This window comes from Pseudophryne corroboree, chromosome 1 (assembly GCF_028390025.1).
Source record: "Pseudophryne corroboree isolate aPseCor3 chromosome 1, aPseCor3.hap2, whole genome shotgun sequence".
Classification (NCBI taxonomy): domain Eukaryota; kingdom Metazoa; phylum Chordata; class Amphibia; order Anura; family Myobatrachidae; genus Pseudophryne; species Pseudophryne corroboree.
In genome coordinates this window covers 1,076,731,800-1,076,752,198 of record NC_086444.1, presented here as the reverse complement: position 1 = coordinate 1,076,752,198, position 20,399 = coordinate 1,076,731,800, and the positions used below count along the sequence as shown (strand labels likewise).

Here is a 20,399-nt window from a genome sequence, read left to right as displayed (position 1 = left end):
GGATAGAATCCAGAAACTGCGCCATGGACCTGTAGAGAGAGTCGGGGGCCGAGATGATCGGTCTGCCCGGGGGTTTTGAACTGTGTTTGTGCAATTTGGGCAAAGTGTAAAGCACTGGTACTTTCGGGTATCTGATGGAAAGTGCTTTCAACATCTTTGCTGGTAATTTGCCCTCCAGCACAGCCGAATTTAGGATGCAGTCCAGTTCCTTCTGATATTTTGATGTTGGGTCCGTAGTTAGCTTTTGATAAACTTCCACATGTGCCAGTTGCGAATATATCTCCGCTTTATAATCTTCCAGGTTGAGGATCACAATGGCCCTGCCCTTATCGGCGGGCCTGATCACTATGTCCTCATAAGAACCCAATGAGATGAGAGCTTGGGACTCTTCTCTGGAAAGATTGAATTTAATTTTAGATGGAGCAGCGGTAAACTTGATAATGGACTCATCCAATAATCTGTGGAACGCTTTCAGAGAGGCATTAGTGGAAGGTGGATCATATGATGATCTAGATGATTTCTTCAAAAACGTGGAAAAGATAGAGGTCTCAGAATCTTCCAGTCTATCTTGAAAATGTTCTCTTAGGCGAAGTCTGCGTGAGAATGCATGAAGGTCCCTATTCCAGTTGAAAGGATCATGAAGATTAGTGGGGACAAAACTGAGTCATTTGTTAAGGACCGCAAGTTCAGTAGTGCTCAACACACGATTCGAGAGATTGAAGATTAACGGTTCTTGCGTTGTGTTACGGCTCTTACCCCTTTTGTTTTGGCCACCCCGGCGGGTGGGAGTGATCTTATAGGGGTTGCGGACTCTCGTGATGTGCCCTCTAAAGGGATGTTCAAAGGTGCGGAAGCATCTTCCGTTTCTGATGTTGCAAATTCGCTTTCAGAGCTGGATTTCTGAGTACCTTCTTTCCGATTAGACTTACGGAACCAAGGTCTTCTCATACGTGGCGGTCTCTTATTAGAATCAGTGGAATTTCCCCTGGCTAACCAGCGGTAGACTTGGTTGTCCTCATAGTCGGTGTCCACCGTTAGTTTCTTGTTCCTTTTGAATTTGAGGAGATCACTTTTGTATTGTGCACACTGATTATCTAGCTTCAAGATCCAATCCTGTGTACGATCCTCCTCTAGGGTTTTATACTGATCTTTTTCAAAGGTATCAATCTTTAATCTGATATTAGACAGTTCCTTATTGGCCTCATCGATCACTAAAATCATCAGGTCGAATGCGCACTTGTTTAATATAGCGATCCAGCGGCGAACAAAATCAGGATTGTTGCGCCCTATGGTGGGTACATTTCGTACCCGGAATCCATGTGGGATTTTATGTTCGCGATAGTATTCAGACAAAGTGCTGCCGTGGAGAGAAAAGTCTATTTCCCGCCATTTGAGTTTCTAGATCTGATGATAAAAGATCTCTGGGTCCACCATCTTGTCCGAGAGTATGGCAGATTCTTTCGACAGAATTTGTTCAATTTCAGCTTTAGTATTAGGTATAAGTTCTCTTGTAATGGTTATTGTTTTCCATACCATGGTTTAACATGTTTTGAAATTCTGTATTAGGATATATGTATTTGCTGCAGGTGTCTGTTTTTGCATCCTTTCTCAGATTCTGTATATGTTTTTTAATATTACTGATATAGTTGCATGCTTTGTTATGTCTCTATGCACTGTTGTATAGGGGCATAGTATTTGTTCTGTTGTCTTATGCGGGCGCCTCCGATCCCTTTTTCTCCCCCCGCAGATCCCTCCCTGACTGAGCTCCCCACGCCTGCTAGCCGTGGAACGCAGCGCTGGTCTGTGGTGGAACGCATGCCCGCGTTCCCCTGGCAACCGCTAGCCCTGTGCCCAGAAATGACGCGGCGGATGCAGCAGGTTGGAGACGCGACGGTGGAAGTGAAGGATGGCGGCGCCGGCGGTGTGGGGTTCTATTTAAATGGGTAAGTGTATTTACTTGTTTTCTATTGTGTTCATTCTGAGGACGGGGCTTGCTGCCCCGAAACGTTAATGACGTGAAATAAATTTTCCACTTTCTATGGTCTCCGAGTGCCGTTCCATCTGGATCGATATCAAGCTGTCTTAACAGGCACCGGAGCAAGTTGATCCCTGGTTGTGAGTACCGGCTAACACTGGAAGTATACGAATGTGCTGATCATCAGCACCCGTTGCCAGGCACCTCCATTTTTTATTTATTTATTCATTCATTCTCTCAAGGACACTTCCCAGTTATTGTGACCCTACATTGGGACTCATTTTATTTCACTTGGTGTTTGTTTCTGAGGTGGTTTGCTTTGACGACATTATGTCAGCATCACAGGAACTCCCTGGCTGTCGCAATTTGGTCATCACTGATACAGGGGAGACATTCAGCTTCTCTGAAGCTGAAATTGAACAAATTCTGTCGAAAGAATCTGCCATACTCTCGGAAAAGATGGTGGACCCAGAGATCCTTTATCATCAGACCTGGAAACTCAAACGCCAGGAAATAGACTTTTCTCTCCACGGCAGCACTTTGTCTGAATACTATCGTGAATATAAAATCCCACGTGGATTCCGGGTACGAAATGTACCCACCATAGGGCGCAACAATCCTGATTTTGTTCGCCGCTGGATCGCTATATTAAACAAGTGCGCATTCGACCTGATGATTTTAGTGATCGATGAGGCCAATAAGGAACTGTCTAATATCAGATTAAAGATTGATACCTTTGAAAAAGATCAGTATAAAACCCTAGAGGAGGATCGTACACAGGATTGGATCTTGAAGCTAGATAATCAGTGTGCACAATATAAAAGTGATCTCCTCAAATTCAAAAGGAACAAGAAACTAACGGTGGACACCGACTATGAGGACAACCAAGTCTACCGCTGGTTAGCCTGGGGAAATTCCACTGATTCTAATAAGAGACCGCCACGTATGAGAAGACCTTGGTTCCGTAAGTCTAATCGGAAAGAAGGTACTCAGAAATCCAGCTCTGAGAGCGAATTTGCAACATTAGAAACGGAAGATGCTTCCGCACCTTTGAACATCCCTTTAGAGGGCACATCACGAGAGTCCGCAACCCCTATAAGATCACTCCCACCCGCCGGGGTGGCCAAAACAAAAGGGGTAAGAGCCGTAACACAACGCAAGAACCGTTAATCTTCAATCTCTCGAATCGTGTGTTGAGCACTACTGAACTTGCGGTCCTTAACAAATGACTCAGTTTTGTCCCCACTAATCTTCATGATCCTTTCAACTGGAATAGGGACCTTCATGCATTCTCACGCAGACTTCGCCTAAGAGAACATTTTCAAGATAGACTGGAAGATTATGAGACCTCTATCTTTTCCACGTTTTTGAAGAAATCATCTAGATCATCATATGATCCACCTTCCACTAATGCCTCTCTGAAAGCGTTCCACAGATTATTGGATGAGTCCATTATCAAGTTTACCGCTGCTCCGTCTAAAATTAAATTCAATCTTTCCAGAGAAGAGTCCCAAGCTCTCATCTCATTGGGTTCTTATGAGGACATAGTGATCAGGCCCGCCGATAAGGGCGGGGCCATTGTGATCCTCAACCTGGAAGATTATAAAGCGGAGATATATTCGCAACTGGCACATGTGGAAGTTTATCAAAAGCTAACTACGGACCCAACATCAAAATATCAGAAGGAACTGGACTGCATCCTAAATTCGGCTGTGCTGGAGGGCAAATTACCAGCAAAGATGTTGAAAGCACTTTCCATCAGATACCCGAAAGTACCAGTGCTTTACACTTTGCCCAAATTGCACAAACACAGTTCAAAACCCCCGGGCAGACCGATCATCCAGGCCCCCGACTCTCTCTACAGGTCCATGGCGCAGTTTCTGGATTCTATCCTGCAACCCTATCTCCCTCTTCAATCAACATTCTTGAAAGACACTACTTCTTTCCTGCTGAAACTACAGGATTTCAGACAACTCCCTGAAGGGACGCTACTCTGTTGTTTAGACGTATGTAGTCTTTATACTGTGATCCCTCACGCTGGGGGCTTGGCAGCCATGTCTTTATTTCTTAATTCTCATCTCCCTCCTGATGTGTTTGACCATGACCTGTTTCTCACTTTGCTTGAATTGACTCTCCGTCGTAACTACTTTTTGTTTGACGGACAGTTTCTTTTGCAACTCAGGGTGTGTGCGATGGGGTCCCCTGTGGCCCCATCGTACGCCTATATATATGTTTGTACAAGAGAAGGAGATGTTCTTCAATAATCAAGATATTAGTGACAATATTTTATTGTTTTGTCGCTATATCGATGATATCTTCCTATTATGGAAGGGTGGTGAAAGCTCATTTAGGAAGTTGATGTCAGATATTAATGGTGGAGACTCCTCCATTAAATTTACATTCTCTTGCAGTACCAGTGAAGCGCATTTTCTTGATGTTGCCATTAGGGTTGATAATGGTATCTTGACTACTGAGGTGTTTCACAAATCTACCGATCGAAATACCCTGCTGATGGCATCTAGCCATCATCCTGAGTCCCTAAAGAATGGCTTACCTCGGTCCCAGATGATGCGTATTGCACGCATTGTTAGTGATCCATTGGTACTTAACAGGGAAATTGATTTATTGATTGCGAAATTTCTAACCCGGGGCTATGACAATGGTCTCTTACAGGCTAATAAGGCTGAGGTTTTGATGATACCCAGACAAGTGCTACTTGAACCAGCTAGGAAGCAACGTAGGCAAAAAATCCCTTTTCCCTGTGATTTTTCCACTTCCAATCCCATTATGAAACGGGCCACTCGGGCATTATGGCCTATAGTGTCCACTGACCCAGATCTTAAAGAGTTACACCAGTCCGCCCCGATGATGGCATTTAGACGGGGGAGGAATATTAGAGATAGAGTGGTTAGAACTGATATCACCGGGATGGGAGTTTCTAAACTACCTAACGTACATTACAAAGTACCGGGTTGCTATCGGTAGTGGATGTACCACCTGCAGCTTCATGTTTAACTGCAAAGCCTTTCAACACCCTCACGGCCAGAAAAAAATGACATCAGATTTGTGCTTACTTGCTCCACCACCCATGTTGTCTATATCATAATATGTCCTTGTGGATTGTTTTATGTCGGGCAAACCATTCGTAAGTTCTCTGAACGAATGGCTGCCCATAGGTCGGCAATCAAATTGACCCTTGAGGGCAAACAGATTGACCAACCGGTGGCTAAACATTTTAAACAGGCAGGCCACTCTTTAGAATCCCTCCGATATTTTATGATTGATCACGTTCCCCTGTCATTACGTGGTGGGGATAGAACTAAAACTTTACTTATTAAGGAAGCGCGCTGGATCACCCGATTAGGGACTATATATCCGGGTGGTCTTAATGAAAAAATAAACTGGAATACATTGGTATAGTTACTATCCTTTAGTATTAGGTATAAGTTCTCTTGTACTGGTTATTGTTTTCCATACCATGGTTTAACATGTTTTGAAATTCTGTATTAGGATATATGTATTTGCTGCAGGTGTCTGTTTTTGCATCCTTTCTCAGATTCTGTATATGTTTTTTAATATTACTGATATAGTTGCATGTTTTGTTATGTCTCTATGCACTGTTGTATAGGGGCATAGTATTTGTTCTGTTGTCTTATGCGGGCGCCTCCGATCCCTTTTTCTCCCCCCGCAGATCCCTCCCTGACTGAGCTCCCCACGCCTGCTAGCCGTGGAACGCAGCGCTGGTCTTTGGTGGAACGCATGCCCGCGTTCCCCTGGCAACCGCTAGCCCTGTGCCCGGAAATGACGCGGCAGATGCAGCAGGTTGGAGACGCGACGGTGGAAGTGAAGGATGGCGGCGCCGGCGGTGTGGGGTTCTATTTAAATGGGTAAGTGTATTTACTTGTTTTCTATTGTGTTCATTCTGAGGACGGGGCTTGCTGCCCCGAAACGTTAATGACGTGAAATAAATTTTCCACTTTCTATGGTCTCCGAGTGCCGTTCCATCTGGATCGATATCAAGCTGTCTTAACAGTCACCGGAGCAAGTTCATCCCTGGTTGTGAGTGCCGGCTAACACTGGAAGTATATATATATATATATATATATATATATATATATATATACATACCGTATATACTTGAGTATAAGCCGACTTTTTCAGCGCTTTTTTTGTGCTGAAAAAGCCCGCTCGGCTTTTACTCGAGTCAGTGTGAAGGAGGGACACGTTGGGCATAGCGCGCGCCTCTCCTGTGTCCCTCCTGCATCTCCGGCGGCAGCGGCGGGTCTATTAAATGAAGTGCCCGTTCGTGAGCTCTGATTGGCTCACGAACTGGCACTTTATTTAACGGAGACGCAGGAGGGACACAGGAGAGGCGCGCGCTGTACCCTCCGTGTCCCTCCTTCACAAAACAGCGCGGGAGCGGCGGAGGGTTAGTTATACCTGGCACTGGGGGAGCATATTTGGCACTTGGGGGGGGGGGGCATATGTGGCACTGAGGGGGCATATCTGGCAGTATGAGGGCATATCTGGCACTGTGGGGGCATATCTGGCAGTGTGGGGGCATATCTGGCACTGTGGGGGCATATCTGGCACGATGAGGGCATATCTGGCACTGTGGGGGAATTATCTGGCAGTATGAGGGCATATCTGGCACTGTGGGAGCATATCTGGCACTATGAGGGCATATCTGGCACTGTGGGGGAATATCTGGCAGTATGATGGCATATCTGGCACTGTGGGGGGATATCTGGCAGTATGAGGGCATATCTGGCACTGTGGGGGGAATATCTGGCAGTATGAGGGCATATCTGGCACTGTGGGGGCATATCTGGCACTATGAGGGCATATCTGGCACTGTGGGGGCATATCTGGCACTATGAGGGCATATCTGGCACTGTGGGGGGCATATCTGGCAGTATGAGGGCTGTGTACGCCTAGAGCTGCATTTCCCACCCTAGGCTTATACTCAAGTCAATACGTTTTCCCAGGTTTTTGTGGTAAAATTAGGTGCCTCGGCTTATATTCGAGTCGACTTATACTCGAGTATATACGGGTATATATGTTTTAAAAATGCAATTTCATGCCAAGTTGGCAAATAAATGCATACAGTTCTATTCTATGTGCCATGTTGGCAAATCATTACAGAGTTTTTGCACAGTTTACAAGGGGGAAAAACAAACTTTTTTTTTCTATAAACAGTTTAGGTAACTAAACAAGTGTGGTGTCTTTTCTTTACCTTTAAATACTGGTCCTGCAGTACCTTGACAAAAGCCTTGCAGGTGTTAGGGATGATCCGACCCAAAGCCTGGGGCCATTAGGGGCCAGTGTATTAAGTCTAAATATCCAAAAGCTCTCTCTTTTAGTTAAACTGAGCTTTTGGATATTTACACTGGCCCCTAAAGGCCTGAATGATGGCATTGATATTGCCTCATTTGTCTGAATTAAAAGCTAGCCGCATTCCCTTTCTCTTAAATATAGTTAGAGAAAGGTATGGGGTTTTTCTTAAAATATTTTATTTGCTATCCAGATCGCTTAATCCCTGAAGAAGTCCTTGGTGATGAAACGTGTTGGATTTTTCTAGCTTGCGCAACATCTTCATCTTGTTGAGATCACCTACTATGTACTGTATATGTGGATGTGAACTGATACCATTGTTCTTTATTTTATTGTGAATAAATATTTTGTGTAAAAGTGAAGTCTATAGTGACTCAAAGGAATAATGTACTGTTTATATCGGGAAGTCTCACAATCAGCGCCCTCAGAGATTGTGTGTGTGTGTGTGTGTGTGTGTGTGTGTGTGTATCTATGTATATATATATATATATATATATATATATATATATAAAAACAGACAATGCGGTCTGGCTCTCTCTCTTGCTATATTGTTGCGCCGGGTGCCCGCAGCCAAAATTAATATAGAAACACAATGAAGCAGCACTCCAGGCGACTTGACAGATTCACTCATTAGCACATAGTTTCCAAGGCAACGTTTCAGTGCCGTTTAATGGAGTGGCACTTTCGTCAGGTATCAACATCATAATGCAAACAGACTTACCTATATAGGCCCAAACACCCATGACTAGCGCCGCTCCGTTGGCGGGACAAGTTCCCGTCCGGCCGGCGCTGTTGTAATGACGTCATATCTGGATGACTCATCACTGTGCTCCCCGTCACCATGGCTACAAGTAAACAGAATCAGGAGCGTAATAAGCTTAACGTAAACTTGTAAGCACTTACTATCATTGCCTATCATTGAGTGACTACTATCGCTGTAAAAAGATACCACGGGGGCTACGAATGAGAAATTCCCCGACTATTGGGCGGGGTGACCCCATCTTTTGCCGCAAATGGGTAGGCATCATAAACAAATGCTCTATGGATTTGATGCTCCTCATAATCGAGCAATCAACAAAGGAGATGAACATGCTTAAAGATAAAATAGCAGCATTAGAAATAATCCATAAACCAAACCTAGAAGCGGATACAGCTAACAACTGGTATGAAAAACTTAACAGTCAAATTCAATCTTACAAACGAGACCTTATAAAATTCAAAAATGATAACAGACATAAGGTGGATATGGACTATGAACATAACAACGTCTATAGATGGAATGACAACCAGCCCAGAAGGGAGGGCAAAAAAACGTTTTTCAGACGACGAACACAACGTACACGTGATCTGGAATCATCACACGATCATACACCGACAACTAGTGATTCTGACAGTATACACAATTCCCAAGGTAGACGGGGCCCATTAGGGGTGGCTACACGAGCGAAAGGTCTCGACGACGTCGAGCCTATACCCGACGAGGACGTCAGTGGCAAAGAAAAGAAGCGAGTGGGGCGACCACCAAAAAATGCCAAAACCAAGTGATCAACTTGTCAGATTATGAATTAAACCCTATTGAAGAACGGGTACTTTCAAAGGGTCTATCTTTTGTGCCAACTAATAGAATGGACCCATTACTTACCAAGACTGAGCAATATAAGCTGAATCGTCAGCTTAAATTAAAGGAATATTTCACCAAAAATCCACCTTTGCCGAAACCAGCTATGACAGCCATTCCTGTGCAGTTACAGAGAATTTTACCTAGATCCTCATTCGAGCCACAGTCTTATAATGCTTCGATTAAGACTTTCATGCGACTCTTAGAACAAGAGACTGAGACATTGTCCAATACAACAATCAAACCGCGGTATAATCTATCTAAAGTTGAAATCCAGGCCTTGGATCAATTGGCGGCCAATAAGGAACTGATATTTAGACCGGCCGACAAAGGCGGAGCATTGGTTATTCAAAATTTAAGTGACTATAAAGCGGAAATTTACCAGTAATTGAGTGACCCAGAGACCTACCGGTGCCTGCCCAAAGATCCTACCACTATATATACTAAGGAACTTTCGGGCTATTTAGATCAAGCTGTCCTCCGTGGTATTATTGATGACAATTTACGTAAAGCACTTATACCCAGTTATCCCCTTGCTCCTCTGTTATATACAACTCCAAAAATACATAAATCCATGGAACGGCCACCAGGCCGTCCGATAATATCAGCTAGACAGTCACTGTTTCAGCCTACTTCACTTTATTTAGATGCACTTTTCCAACCTAGTATACAGAGCCACCCTAGATATCTACTGGATACCAGCACATTACTCAGAAAACTGAAGGAGTTACCTATATTAACCAAACCTACGTTACTGTGTAGTATATATGTAACAAGTCTCTATACTATAATCCCCCACTATATGGACTTGGCGGCTGCCAAAAAATTCCTGAGTAATAGTGCCTTATATACTGGCCCTGACCTAAATTTTTGTATGGAGTTGTTAGAGATGACGTTAACCAAAAATTTATTTTTATTCGATGGTAAATTTTACCTACAGTGTAGGGGGTGTGCGATGGGGTCCAGTGTGGCCCCATCTTACTCTAACATGTATATGTTTGAGGTGGAGCAAGATGTTTTTTTTCGATGACCCAGTGATAGGCAACTAGATTGTGTTTTATTACCGGTACATCGACGACCTGCTCATTTTTTGGCAAGGTACTGAGAATGCCTTTATGGATGTTATTGCCAATCACAACAGCAAACAGCATCCAGTCAAATTCACCTATACCATCAGTGCAGATAGCATCCATTTTCTAGATGTTCAGATCAATGTAATCAATGGACAAATATCAACGTCCTTATATGCGAAACCTACTGATAGAAATAACTTGTTGCACTACCAAAGCAATCATCCTGAGCCCCTCAAACAGGGCCTCCCCTACTCACAATTCCTAAGGGTCAGAATGATCACGTCTGATCCGATATTAGCGGAGGAACAAATGGATTCCATGTTATCTAAGTTTAGGGAACGTGGATACCATCTTGACATGTTACTAGTAGTCAAGTCCAAAGCACTGGCCATGAATCGTCAATTATTATTGACAAGCGTCAATAATAAAAAATCTGATTCAATTATGCCATGGGTTAACCAATTTAACCCACATAGTAAAAATATCAAACAAACAGCTCATAGATTGTGGTCCATAGTACAGTCAGACGTAGATTTGAGCCTTAAAGACACTAGGTTAATGTGCTGTTATACTAGAAGCAGAAATCTGAGAGACAGACTGGTCAAAGCCGATGTTTACAGTAAAAGGGAGGGCACAACATTTTTGAGTAATAGAAAAGGGTGCATTAAATGTTCATGCACCACGTGTCAATTCCTCATACCAGGGGATCAATTCCAACACCCCCTTACGGGTAAAACCCTTTATATTAGACATCGGTTAACATGTTGTACCAGGTATGTGGTGTACCAACTGATTTGTCCCTATGGGCTGTCATACGTTGGCAAAACTGAACGAATGTTCAAAGAACGTATGGCAGCCCACAGATCGTCCATTAAGACTGCTCTCAATACGGGACAGGGGGAATTGCCGGTTGCTAAGCATGTTTTGGCAACCAGACACCCCCTGGCCTCGTTGAGCTATCGCATGATCGATCATGTGCCCCCCTCATTGCGGGGTGGCAATAGAGGCCTCAAATTATTGAAGTTAGAAACCCGCTGGATACACCAGCTGGGTACTCTGACCCCTAGGGGTCTAAATGATCATTTAGGTTTGAGCTGTTATCTATAGTTTTAATTTTGACTGCCATCGCATTGCCGATAACTAGATATGATCTTGTTATTGAGAAGTTCTAATTAATGAGAATAATCCCGCCCCTGGATTCCTGTTGTTCCATTTCGTTGTTAAGGAATAGTATGTATTGCTTACAAGTTTACGTTAAGCTTATTACGCTCCTGATTCTGTTTACTTGTAGCCATGGTGACGGGGAGCACAGTGATGAGTCATCCAGATATGACGTCATTACAACAGCGCCGGCCGGACGGGAACATGTCCCGCCAACGGAGCGGCGCTAGTCACGGGTGTTTGGGCCTATATAGGTAAGTCTGTTTGCATTATGATGTTGATACCTGACGAAAGTGCCACTCCATTAAACGGCACTGAAACGTTGCCTTGGAAACTATGTGCTAATGAGTGAATCTGTCAAGTCGCCTGGAGTGCTGCTTCATTGTGTTTCTATATATATATATATATATATATATATATATATGTATATAATATTTATTTACTTGTTCCCCTGGCACTCTGTGATCTATGAAGGAAACTTGCTCAGGTGCACTCCTAATGGGCATATACCCACAATAATAGCAAATCCATGGTGAAGGCGGCACTGTGAGTCTAGCAATGGCATGAAAAATTCTCTTTTGGGGATACGTCCCAGAAACGTCACATTTAATAAATATACCCTAAGGGTTTTGACGCTATTCCGGTCTCCGACTGCTACCTTCATATTGGATTTGCTATATATAAATATATGTGTGTAGTGTATGTATATATCTATGGACAGTGTGTGTATATATATATATATGTATATATATATGTATGTATATATATATATATATATATATATATATAAAATGTACCAAACAGGCGGCACTTGGAGACTTTCAATAGTTGCTTAAAGGGATTTAATGCAGTGCTGATATTCTAACAGCACTGCATTAAATAACTTTAAGCAACTATTGAAAGTCTCCAAGTGCCGTCTGTTTGGTACATTGCATTACGGAGACAATGCTCCGATCCTGGAGGACACAGGAGCAAGCTGTGACAGTTGGTGAGTGGGCGAGTGCCGGGCCGTTTTGCTACGTATATATATATATATATATATATATATACAGATCCAAAACAAATGGCACTGGAGGCTTGCATATGACAAACACAATGTATAGATAGGTAAACGTTACGGAGCTCACGCCTTGTCCTCAGTACCAAATACAGTATCAGTGTAACATGACAAAATAAACACTCAGAGGTCCTTTTTGAAAGACACTACCTCTTTCTTTTAGACAAAGACAAAAAAAAACAAGCGCTCCGGTATCTGATAATAACACTTCTACTTGAATTGTTAAATCACACTAGTATCAAATGATTATAGTAGCAGGTAGTGACCATTAATAATCACACATCCATATGGAAGAAAGAGTATTGTTTTATTTTATTTAAAAATATATCTACACAGAGTAACACACTTTGTCTGTTACCTAGCTATAATAAAGTGAGTCCTAATACCGGTATACTACATATATAACAATACAACATATAACATATAATTTTTAAAAAGTCCAAGAGAATTTAAAATGATATCTGAAAAAGTCTAGCACCTTGAGGGATATAAGTGCTTTTATCCCTTCTCTGGTGTATCAAGTGCTAAGTCCAGAATAGAATAGTTAAATGATGTCCTTCTTAGGGAAATCCTATCAGGCTGGTGGTGTCCATATTTAAATCAAAGGGCATTTCCAATACACAGCCTGATTCGTTCTCCAAGGTTGGGGATCACCGCAACTTACTTGTAAATCCGTGGATGGCAAGGAGAGCAAAGCATCAGATGTTGTGGTGTTGTGGTGCTCTAGCATCAACTAGTTTCGCCTGTCTAGCAGGCTTCGTCATTTCCCTAAGAAGGACATCATTTAACTATTCTGGACTTAACACTTGATACACCAGAGAAGGGATAAAAGCACTTATAGCGGGAGAAAAGTCTGCGAAAAAGGGGCGGAGCTATCTCCCTCAGCACACTGGCGCCATTTTCTCTTCACAGTGCAGCTGGAAGACAGCTCCCCAGGCTCTCCCCTGTAGTTTTCAGGCTCAAAGGGTTAAAAAGAGAGGGGGGCACTAAATTTAGGCACAATATTGTTTATACAAGCAGCTATTGGGGGAAAAATAATCCCTGCATTATATAGCGCTCTGGTGTGTGCTGGCATACTCTCTCTCTGTCTCCCCAAAGGACTTTGTGGGGTCCTGTCCTCAGTCAGAGCATTCCCTGTGTGTGTGCTGTGTGTCGGTACGGCTGTGTCGACATGTGGGATGAGGAAGGTTACGTGGAGGTGGAGCAGAGGCCGATAAATGGGATGTGGGGCCGACACCAGAGTGGATGGATAAGTGGAAGGTATTAACCGACAATGTCAACTCCTTACATAGAAGGCTGGATGACGTAAAACAGCTGTGGGACAGCCGGCTTCTCAGCCCGCGCCTGCCCAGGCGTCTCAAAGGCCATCAGGGGCTCAAAAAAGCGCCCATTACCTCAGATGGCAGACACAGATGTCGACACGGAGTCTGACTCTAGTGTCGACGAGGTTGAGACATATACACAATCCACTAGGAACATCCATTACAGGATCTTGGCAATGAAAAATGTGTTACGCATTTCTGACATGAACCCAAGTACCACATAAAAGGGGTTTTATTTTTGGGGAGAAAAAGCAGCCACTGTTTTGTTCCCCCATCAGATGAATGAATGAAGTGTGTAAAGTAGCGTGGGTTCCCCCGATAAGAAACTGGTAATTTCTAAAAAGTTACTGATGGCGTACCCTTTCCCGCCAGAGGATAGGTCACGTTGGGAGATATCCCTTAGGGTGGATAAGGCGCTCACACGTTGTCAAAAAAGGTGGCACTGCCGTCTTAGGATACGGCCACCTTGAAGGAGCCTGCTGATAAAAAGCAGGAGGCTATCCTGAAGTCTGTATATACACACTCAGGTTATATACTGAGACCTGCAATTGCCTCAGCATAAATAGTGCTGCTGCAGCGTGGTCTGATACCCAGTCAGATAATATTAATACTCTAAGACAGGGATAATAGTTTGCTAACATAGAGCATATTAAAGACGTCGTCTTAGATATAAAGGATGCACAGAGGGATATTTGCCGGCTGGCATCCAGAATTAATGCAATGTCCATTCTGCCAGGAGGGTATTAGAAACCCGGCAGTGGACAGGTGATGCTGCCTATAAAAGGCACATGGAGATTCTGCCTTATAAGGGTGAGGAATTGTTTGGGGATGGTCTCTGGGACCTCGTATCCACAGCAACAGCTGGGAAGAAAATTTTTTACCTCAGGTTTCCTCACAGCCTAAGAAAGCACTGTATTTTCAGGTACAGTCCTTTCGGCTTCAGAAAAGCAAGCGGGTAAAAGGCGCTTCCATTCTGCACAGAGACAAGGGAAGAAGGAAAAAGCTGCACCAGCAGCCAGTTCCCAGGATCAAAAATCTTCTTCCGCCTCCTCTGAGTCCAACGCATGACGTTGGGGCTCCACAGGTGGAGACAGGTGCGGTAGGGGCGCGTCTCGGGAACTTCAGGGACCAGTGGGCTTGCCCACAGGTGGATCCCTAGGTTCTGCAAATAGTATCACAGGGATACAGGCTGGAGTTCGAGGCGACTCCCCCTCGCCGTTACCTCACATCAGCCTTGCCTGCTGCCCTCTGAGAAAGGTAGTACTGGCGGCAATTCACAAGCTGTACTTTCAGCAGGTGAAATCAAGGTACCCCTCCTTCAACAAGGCCGGGGTTACTATTCCAAAATGTTGTGGTACCGAAACCAGACGGTTCGGTGACACCTATTCTAAAATTGAAAGCCTTGAACACTTATATACGAAGGTTCAAGTTCAAAATGGAATCGCTCAGGGCGATTATTGCAAGCCTGGAGAATTTCATGGTATCACTGGACATCAAGGATGCTTACCTGCATGTCCCTATTTACCCTCTTCACCAAGAGTACCTCAAAATTGTGGTACAGGATTGTCATTACCAATTCCAGACGTTGCCGTTGGTCTGTCCCCGGCACAGAGGTATTTACCAAGGTCATGGCCGAAATAATTATCCTGTACTTGGACGATCTCCTTATAAAGGCGAGGTCCAGGGAGCAGTTGTTCGGCGGAGTAGCACTATCTCGGGAAGTGCTACAACAGCACGGCTGGATCCTGAATATTCCAAAGTCGCAGCTGGTTCCTACGACGCGTCTACTGTTCCTGGGTATGGTTCTGGACACAGAACAGGATAAAAAGGGTTTCTCCCGGAGGAGAAGTCCAAGGAGTTGTCGTCTCTAGACAGAGACCTCCTAATACGTATACAGGTGTCGGTGCGTCAATGCACGCGAGCCCTGGGAAGGATGGTAGCTTCTTACGAAGAAACTCCATTCGCCAGGTCCCATGCAAGGATTTTCCAGTGGGATCTGTTGGACAAGTGGTCCGGGTCGCATCTTCAGGTGCATGGGCGGATAACCCTGTCTCCAAGGGCCAGGGTGTCGCTGTTGTGGTGGCTGCAGAGTGCTCATCTTCTAGGGGGCCGCAGATTCGGCATACAGGACTGGGTCCTGGTGACCACGGATGCCAGCCTTCGAGGCTGGGGGGCAGTCACACAGGGAAGAAACTTCCAACACTATGGAAAAGTCAGGAGACTTCCCTACACATAAATATTCTGGAACTAAGGGCCATTTACAATGCCCTAAGTCAGGCTAGACCCCTGCTTCAACACCGGCCGGTGCTGATCCAGTCAGACAACATCACGGCGGTCGCTCATGTAAACCGACAGGGCGGCACAAGAAGCAGGATGGCGATTGCAGAAGCCACAAGGATTCTCCGATGGGCGGAAAATCATGTGTTAGCACTGTCAGCAGTGTTCATTCCCGGAATGGACAACTGAGAAGCAGACTTTCTCAGAAGACACGACCTCCACCCGGGAGAGTAGGGACTTCATCCAGAAGTTTTTCCAAATGATTGTACACCGTTGGGAAAGGCCACAGGTGGACATGATGGCGTCCCGCCTCAACAAAAAGCTACAAAGATATTGCGCCAGGTCAAGGGACCCTCAGGCGATAGCTGTGGACGCTCTGGTAACACCGTGGGTGTACCAGTCGGTGTATGTGTTCCCTTCTCTGCCTCTCTTACCCAGGGTAATGAGAATAATAAGAAGGAGAGGAGTAAGAACTATACTCATTGTTCCGGGTTGGCCAAGAAGAGCTTGGTAACCAGAACTCCAAGAAATTATCTCAGAGGACCCATGGCCTCTGCCGCTCGGACAGGACCTGCTGCAGCAGGGGGCCTGTCTGTTCCAAGACGTACCGCGGCTGCGTTTGACGGCATGGCGGTTGAACGCCGGATCCTGAAGGAAAAGGGCATTCCGGAGGAAGTTATCCCTACGCTATTTAAAGCTAGGAAAGAAGTGAACGCAAACCATTATCACCGCATATGGCGGAAATATGTTGCGTGCTGTGAGGCCAGGAAGGCCCCAAAGGAGAAATTTCAGCTAGGTCGATTTCTGCACTTCCTACAGTCAGAGGTGACTATGGGCCTAAAATTGGGTTCCATGAAGGTCCAGATTTCGGCTCTATCGATTTTCTTCCAAAATAGAACTGGCTTCACTGCCTGAAGTTCGGTCTTTTGTTAAGGGAGTGCTGCATAGTCAGCCCCCGTTTGTGCCTCAAGTGGCACCGTGGGATCTCAACGTGGTGTTGGATTTACTGAAGTCGCATTGGGTTGAGCCACTTAAATCCGTGGAGCTACAATACCTCACGTGGAAAGTGGTCATGCTGTGGGCCGTGGCGTCGGCCAGGCGTGTATCAGAATTGGCGGCTTTGTCATACAAAAGCCCTTATCTGTATTTTATATGGATAATGCGGAATTGAGGACTCGTTCCCAATTCCTTCCTAAGGTGGTATCAGTTTTTCATGTGAACCAACCTATTGTGGTGCCTGCGGCTACTTGGGACTTGGAGGATTCCAAGTTACTGGACGTAGTCAGGGCCCTGAAAAGTATATGTTTCCAGGACGGCTGGAGTCAGGAAAACTGACTCGCTATTTATCCTGTATGCACCCAACAAGCTGGGTGCTCCTGCTTCTAAGCAGACTATTGCTCGCTGGATCTGTAGCACGATTCAACTTGCACATGCTGCGGCTGGACTGCCGCACCCTAAATCTGTAAAAGCCCATTCCACGAGGAAAGTGGGCTCTTCTTCGGCGGCTGCCCGAGGGGTCTTGGCTTTACAACTTTGCCGAGCTGTTACTTGGTCGGGTTCAAACATTTTTGCAACAGTCTACAAGTTTGATACCCTGGCTGAGGAGGACCTAGAGTTTGCTCATTCGGTGCTGCAGAGTCATCCGCACTCTCCCGCCCGTTTGGGAGCTTTGGTATAATCCCCATGGTCCTTACGGAGTCCCAGCATCCACTTAGGACGTCAGAGAAAATAAGATTTTACTCACCGGTAAATCTATTTCTCGTAGTCCGTAGTGGATGCTGGGCGCCCATCCCAAGTGCGGATTGTCTGCAATACTTGTTTATAGTTATTGCCTAACTAAAGGGTTATTGTTGAGCCTTCTGTTGAGAGGCTCAGTTATATTTCATACTGTTAACTGGGTATAGTATCACGAGTTATATGGTGTGATTGGTGTGGCTGGTATGAGTCTTACCCGGGATTCAAAATCCTTCCTATTTGTGTCAGCTCTTCCGGGCACAGTATCCTAACTGAGGTCTGGAGGAGGGTCTTAGTGGGAGGAGCCAGTGCACACCAGGTAGTCCTAAAGCTTTCTTTAGTTGTGCCCAGTCTCCTGTGGAGCCGCTAATCCCCATGGTCCTTACGGAGTCCCAGCATCCACTACGGACTACGAGAAATAGATTTACCGGTGAGTAAAATCTTATTTATAAAGCACCAGGATGCTATAGGTGCCCTAAATGTGCCACATGTAAGTATATGGTGGCATGCAAAGATATTAAACACCCACATATAGACAAACGGTATACCATCAGACATGTCATCACGTGTGGCACATCATTTGTGGTTTACGTGGTGGTCTGTCCGTGTGGTTTGTTTTACGTCGGCCAGACTACACGTAAACTTAGCGAGAGGATGGCAGCACATAGATCTGCCATCAAGTTGACCTTAGAAGGCAAATCTATTGACCAACCAGTAGCACGCCACTTTAAGAGGGCGAAACACACCCTGGAAGATCTTAGATATTTTGGCATAGACCATGTGCCCCTTACCCTTAGAGGGAGGGATCGAGCGAAGGTGTTGTTGGAAAGAGAGTCCAGATGGATAATGAGGCTAAATACCTTTGGACCTGGTGGTCTTAACGATAAGATCAATTGGAATGCCCTATAGGAACCCCGTACCCTAGTGCAGTATATCGTGGGACTATTATACCCAGGTATGAATTTTGGGATGGTCACCTATAGATCTTATGTCATGGCTTAGAGTGCATGGGCATATGGGTAATACGGATATTTGAACTCTAATAACAAATGTTAAGATATAATTGAACTATCTCACTTCTGTGTAGATAAATTTAGTGGCATGTGCCCATATATTGAGTCTAATTTGCCAGTTTCTATGGCTTGATTAATATTGGTAGGTGCTATATACGGGACGATTGATCCTCCCTTCACATATATATATATACGGTTATTTGTGTCTACAGGGCACTTACATATGTCAATTTTTTTGTATGTTCATTTTTCACTATTAATGTTGGTTGTTATGTCATCTTTACAGTTTGACCGTTCGGGCTAGTGGCCACGGGGAGGCTTTCTTCCTATGACCATAGATCCAACCCCCTGTACTTCCGAACCATGGAACCTGTGACACGCACGCTGTGCATCTCTATGACAACAGTGACGTCTGAGGAGAAGGGGGAAGTGGAAGGTGATGGCCAGAAGCAAGGACCCGGTGTGCGGCAGCGAGGACGGCGCGGACTGGTGCAGGTATTTAAATGTTTGTTTTGTCATGTTACACTGATACTGTATTTGGTACTGAGGACGGGGCGTGAGCTCCGAAACGTTTACCTATCAATACATTGTGTTTGTCATATGCAATCCTCCAGTGCCGTTTGTTTTGGATCTGCATGCTGATTTGCATCCAGGCACGGGGCGAAGGTGACTACATTGATGGGAGTGCCGGCTGCTATGGACTGTATATATATATATATATATATATATATATACACTGTATATATATATATATAGATATATATATATATATATATAGATATATATATATATATATATAGATATAGGTATATATATTTATTTATTTATTTATTTATTTTTGTATGTTTTATTCTTTTACTTTTTTATATTCATTTTTATATTAATTTTTATTCTCTTGTATTTTTTTTTCTTTTCCTCACAAAACATTTTCTGCTATTCTAATGTCCATATTAGTCCCTGGGGAATCAGCGTACCTTGGTGTAGGTACATCTGGTGCTCTATTATTATTATTTTTTCTACTTGCTGCTGTGTCTTGTTCCATGAGGATTTCCTATATAAGGTCTCTCCCTGATTTGCTACTTTACATAATATTTATACTTTATTATTCTCCTCTACACTTGCCCCATGTTGATTATTAATTGAAGTGTGCTTGCTTTGTAGTACATTTGCTCTATGCTTTGGTATTTTAATATCCTAATTTCATCTTTGGGGGTTGGTTACCTTGAGGTAACTACCTCTGATTTACCAACTGTTTGTTCCATTTCTGTGGCGTATCTCATGGGAGCCTTCAATATCAGATCTCTTCAGGTCTATTAAATACATAATGTTTACTGTATACTGCTTGCCCATTCGTTGATATTAGCTCACATGTGTTTGTTACATTGTGATATTTGTGTACTTTAGCGATTAGATAATTCTTTTTTTATCTACTGTTGCTATGGTCCCGGTTTCTCAACAATCACATTGCTGGTTTACAGTTGTACATGGTGTTGTGGTCTTGACACAGAGGCTTGTGAGACCTGTGAAGTCGCCACACCGCATAGGATCACGCAGCAAAAATGACGCATTGCGTCGTGGTGTCACGACACAAATGCGTCATTCTGTGAAACTCCGCCCCCTGAGCAGAGTGCTAATGACAGGCAGCATGGAGAGCATTGGAAAGTGCCATGGCGGGCACCTTGTGCGACAGCACGGCTGACCCGCCGCAAGAAACGGCACTGGTTTGCGTATATAGCTGCAAATAAGGGGCATTTTTTCAAAGTCGGCTAATGTATTATTGACCGTAAACCAGATTTTTTGGGATGCTTTTAGGTCTATAGCAAAGCGCCCAATAA

General features: G+C 44.4%; 1 long non-coding RNA gene across 1 annotated transcript in view; it reads left to right on the top strand.

Moving 5' to 3' along the window:
- The window catches only part of LOC134926612 (uncharacterized), a 96,837-nt gene that overhangs the window by 71,365 nt on the left and 5,073 nt on the right, over positions 1 to 20,399 (top strand). Inside the window, exon 3 of the long non-coding RNA XR_010177543.1 lies at positions 18,851 to 19,059. This is a non-coding gene — a long non-coding RNA (uncharacterized LOC134926612). The remainder of the gene's footprint in view (positions 1 to 18,850; positions 19,060 to 20,399) is intronic.